General features: G+C 37.5%; 1 long non-coding RNA gene across 2 annotated transcripts; it reads right to left on the bottom strand.

Moving 5' to 3' along the window:
* Window positions 1-3,228: 3,228 nt before the first annotated feature.
* Window positions 3,229-4,796, bottom strand: LOC134246789 (uncharacterized). Of its 2 annotated transcripts, none has more exons than XR_009987717.1 (5): window positions 4,533-4,796; window positions 4,338-4,448; window positions 3,773-4,247; window positions 3,394-3,471; window positions 3,229-3,290 (listed from the first exon to the last, which is right to left on the bottom strand). It is a non-coding gene; the product is annotated as an uncharacterized LOC134246789 (long non-coding RNA). The 2 variants fall into 2 exon arrangements; XR_009987718.1 differs by having other exon boundaries at window positions 4,338-4,425.
* Window positions 4,797-5,321: the final 525 nt, after the last annotated feature.

Here is a 5,321-nt window from a genome sequence, read left to right as displayed (position 1 = left end):
GTATCGTAGTGTAGTCTACTTGTGAGGCAAGTTATATTGAAATCAGACTAAATCTGTAGGAGGAGTAACATTTTGAAAGAATTTCACCGAAATTTCTATTTTTAGTAACCACGGCAACAATGTTCATCGAAATCAAAAACCGATATACAGAATTATGTATTTTAGTGTCGTCTAATTGTGTGCCAAGTTATTTAAGAAATCACTGTCTAGTTTGGAGAGTATGCCTGGGCATCAACAATAGTGGGAAACATGGGATTCGCCCGTTATGCTAAAATTATCCCATGTTTCCCACTATTGTTGATGTCCCTGGCATAATCTCCTAACTAGACAGTGATTCCTTATATTTCCATTTCATAGTGAAATAAAATTGTAGACTTAGACATTAAAAATGTAGACTATTAGATTTAAATTACACGAGGACTTCCATGCCAATTTCAAAAGTCCTGCACACTGACGTCAAACACAAAGGCAGCCGCACGAGATTTACCAGGTACCTGCATATTTGGCCTCCTTAGCGTCAGACACAGAGACAGATGCGCACGAGATTTGCATGCGTATTAGGCCTCCTAAGCTGCTGACCTATCGACCTGTCTAATTTACATTCCGGCAGAATTATCAAGAAATAAACTCCCACAACTTTCAAACAGTTATCACAGAGAAAAAAATTAGAAATGGAAATATATTGAAATCAGACCAAATGTGTAGGAGGAGTAGCATTTTGAAAGAATTTCACAGAAATTTCTATTTTTAGTTACCACGGCAACACCGTTCATCGAAATCAAAAACCGATACACAGAATTATATATCTTAGTATAGTCTAGTGTATTGAAATCAGACCAAAACTGTAGGAGGAGTAGCATTTTGAAAAATTGTTTATAGACAGACAGACAGCTAGACGCCGGACGCATTACTATCGCATAAGCTCTTCTGGTCTCTGACCAGTAGAGCTAACAAGAGGCCCATGGGCCACATCGCTCACCTGAGAAGCTCTTTACCAGATTTCCCCCTTGTAATACATATTGTGACCCCACCCTACCCCACGGATCATAATTTAAACAATTTGAAATCTACACTACCCCAGTATGCTTCCACATAAGTTTAAGCTTTTCTGGCCCAGTGGTTCTTGAGAAGAAGATTTTCAAAGATTTTTTTCCTATATACTCCTATGTAAAACATTGATGGGCAATTGTGGCCCAACCCTACCCCCGGGGGGGGGGGGGGGGTCATGATTAGAACAATTTAGAATCTACACTACCCCAGGATGCTTCCACATAAGTTTCAGCTAATTTCTGGCCCAGGGTTCTTGAGAAGAAGATTTTTCCTATATATTTCTATGTAAAACTTTGATTCCCCATTGTGACCCCGCCCTACCCCAGGGGGTCATGATTAGAACAATTTAGAATCTACACTACCCCAGGATGTTTCCACATAAGTTTCAGCTTATCTGACCCAGTGGTTCTTGAGAAGATTTTCAAAGAATTTTCCTATATATTTCTATGTAGAACTTTGATTCCCCATTGTGGCACCGCCCAACCCCCGGGGGTCATGATTTGAACAATTTAGAATCTACACTACCCCAGGATGCTTCCACATAAGTTTCAGCTTTTCTGACCCAGTGGTTCTTGAGAAGAAGTTTTCGAAGATTTTTCCTATATATTTCTATGTAAAACTTTGATTCCCATTGTGGCCCCGCCCAACCCCCGGGGGTCATGATTTGAACAATTTAGAATCTACACTACCCCAGTATGCTTCCACATAAGTTTCAGCTTTACTGACCCAGTGGTTCTTGAGAAGAAGATTTTTTAAAGATTTTTCCTATATATTTCTATGTAAAACTTTGATTCCCCATTGTGGCCCCGCACTACCCCGGGGGGGTCATGATTTGAACAATTTAGAATCTACACTACCCTAGGATGCTTCCACATAAGTTTCAACTTTTCTGGCCCAGTGGTTCTTGAGAAGAAGATTTTTCCTATATATTTCTATGTAAAACTTTGATTCCCCATTGTGGCCCCGCCCTACCCCCTGGGCTCATGATTAGAACAATTTAGAATCTACACTACCCCAGGATGCTTCCACATAAATTTCAGCTTTAGTGGCCCAGTGGTTCTTGAGAAGAAGATTTTTTAATGACCCAACCCTATTTTTATCTTTTCTTGATTATCTCCCCTTTTGATGGGACATGGCCCTTCATTTTAACAATTTATGTTTCCCTTAACCCAAGGATGCTTTGTACCAAGTTTGGTCAAAATTGGCCCAGTGGATCTTGAGAAGAAGTCAAAAATGTGAAAAGTTTACAGACGGACAGCTAGACGGACGGACAGACGACGGACAAAATGTGATCAGAAAAGCTCACTTGAGCCTTCGGCTCAGGTGAGCTGAAAATTACCTCCCTTTCTCGTAAGCTTAGATATTCCGACAATCTCTGATTTACCTCTCTTGATATTTTTGCTTTAAAATCCAGTCTTTAAGAAATTTTTTTATTTGAAAATATAATATACAGATACAAAAACATTCAGAAAAAATAACTTAGTATATGAAAAGATGTACAATAATGTAGTAGCACTCTGAGCTTTCTCCAAATGCCTTATTACAAATTTAACAGAGTTAACTTTGAGTGATCTGCTGTGAATATGTCAGGAGTTATCCTTTATGAGTTATGTACTCAGCACCGTCTTCTGGAGTCAAGCTATTTACTGTGTCCATCATTTTATAATAATAACGTATTAAAGCAATATCCATTAAATTCTGTGAGTTAAGGTGTTTAGTGTGTCCATCACTGTGTTGATAAGAGTTACTCAGCAAAGTGCACTGAATCCTACAAGTTAAGATATTTAGTGTGTCCAACTGTCCATCACTTTCTGATAACAATGTACTCAGCACAGTTCATTGAATTCTGTGAGGTGAGCTGTTTAGTGTGTCCATCACTTTCTGATAACAATGTACTCAGCACAGTCCATTGAATTCCGTGAGTTAAGCTCTTTAGTGTGTCCATCACTTACAGCCCAAACCTTAATCTCTGCACTATTGTTGAATCATATTTGCCTGCTGTCAAAGAAACAAAATTGATGGCAGTCTGTCTGTAAAGATAACAAATCATGAGGGATCAAAAAAATATTAATAAAATCTTAATAAATGAAAAAAGGCTAACATATTTTCACAGATTAGAAGGAGTTTGCAGAGCTTGTATCTTACCTTTATTTTCAGGTTCTAGCTGATCTCTTTGGACTCTCACAGAAACACGGCGAGCTGCTTTTGGAAACAGGATCAATGCCAGCATAAACCCCTACCTATTAACAAAAAAAGAAACTAGAAATTCAAGAAATGTGAGTGTCATAATCTCATTTAATTCACATAACACAAGGTCTCGAGCTTGACATACAACTGACTTACCAAAGATTTCAGGTTAGACAGTAGTTAGTCCATCATCTCCAGTCTTGTTAACAAGTTGAGGTTAGTCTCATCTTCTGCCTGTTAACAAAGAAAAATCTAAAGATCATTGAAAATAATGAAGGAGACCTTGTGCCAAAATGTTCACCTGAATCATCTTGACCTTGTCATCAGAAGAAAAAAAAATCTTAATTCCTATTTTTACTAATCCTAGTCCAAAGGGATCATGATGTAACCTAATTTGAATCAAGACATCCTCAGGATGCTTTAGATTGCAACATGGTTGCTGTTGTGCTGCAGAAGTAAATCACCCTGAACCTATGATTTGAATAAGTGTATAAAGAAAATTTGAAAATTGCAAAAAAAAGAGCTTTTTACTCACTCCATTATCAGATATTGGCTGCTGGACAAAGCTTGGCAATGGACTCTTCTTCTTCTCTTGGTCAGCAGTGGTCTTTTTCCTTCTTCCCTTGTCAAATCCCTTTAAAATACTTGATGGAGAGAAGATAAGCAATAATTCAAAGCAATGTAATAATCAAAGAAACTCAAATGATCATAATCATTACAATATTAGCTGGAAAATCAAAGAGCAAATTAAGACAATAAGGTTATGATAGGAATAAGGTGGATTATTGGGGCAAGGAGAGGAATGCATAGTTACTTTAGAGAAGGGAGGACAAAAATACGTCAGAAATAATTAAACAAAAATACTTGTAAGACTCCTGCTTGTTAAAGTGGGTCCTGATGAAGTTCCATAGATAAAAAAAGAAGTATAAATATTCTGCTCATGGCTGCAGCGGAACGGGAGAGGGACTCTTCCTCACTTAGAATTCCTAGTCAGTCTTAACTTTCTTCTGCTTAAAAAGATAAAACAGAGACATAAAAGGGGAAACACTTTCACTTCATATCAAGTGAGAAGCTTCAGTAAAAAGCAGCTTGTTGCTTACCACTTTTGAAACACAATGCCTTCAAAACACAGACAGGAATAGACTCTTCTTATATTAATGACCTTGGTCCTCCATTGTTGTTCCTCTTCTGAATTATAGAGGAACTGAAATCTGTCGAAAGTCCAGAGGTTAAAGCTTGGTACAGCCAACATCAATTGGCAAGCAAAGATACAAGAAGTCTAGTCTGAATCTTACTCTGCTTTCTGCTGATGTCTGCAGTTCAATGGGAGAGGGAGTCTTCCTCACTTCAGGATCCTGTTCAACCCTAACATTATTCTGCTTAAAAAGATAAAAACAGACACCAAAAGGGGATCATTGGCACTTCATACCAAGTGAGAAGATTTCTAAAATAAACAAGTGGCCAATGGGCGATATGTTCACCTAAGCATATTGGCTAGTAAATGCACAAATTAGTCCAGTATTGAAAAGTATAAATTTTAGAATAACTACCTTGAGACATTTTCATATCAATAACAATGGCCTAGCTGTTCTTGAACATAAGACTTTTTTTCTATATATTCCTTTGTTAAAATTTTATCCCCATTGATGCCCCTCCCTGTCCCCTGGAATCAAGATTTGGACAAATGTGAATCTACACTGCCTAAGGATGCTCCCATATCAATATGACTATATATGGCTTTGGTATTATTGAGAGGACATTTCCTATATATTCCCCTGTCCATTTTGATCCACCATTGGGGCTCTGCCCTACAAATGGGAGTCATGATTTGAACAAACTTAAATCTCCACTACATGAAGATGCTAGCGTATACATATCACCAGTCATGACATTTTTGTTTCTGAGATTTCTAAAGATATTTCCAATATAATCCAATGTAAAACTTTGATTGTCCATTGTGGCCCAAACCTTTCCCCGGTAGACATGATTTGAACAAAATGAAATCTTCACTACCAAAAAGGATGATTTGATATCAATATGACTAATTGTGGCTTGAGAAAAAAAATTATGTATAAATACTGTAG

This window comes from Saccostrea cucullata, unplaced genomic scaffold (genome assembly GCF_032062105.1).
Source record: "Saccostrea cucullata isolate Sc308-1 unplaced genomic scaffold, CSIRO_AGI_Scuc_v1 ctg4035, whole genome shotgun sequence".
NCBI classification, from domain to species: Eukaryota; Metazoa; Mollusca; class Bivalvia; order Ostreida; family Ostreidae; genus Saccostrea; species Saccostrea cuccullata.
Note: the sequence above shows the minus strand (reverse complement) of the source record. Positions and strands in the feature narration are given on the sequence as shown.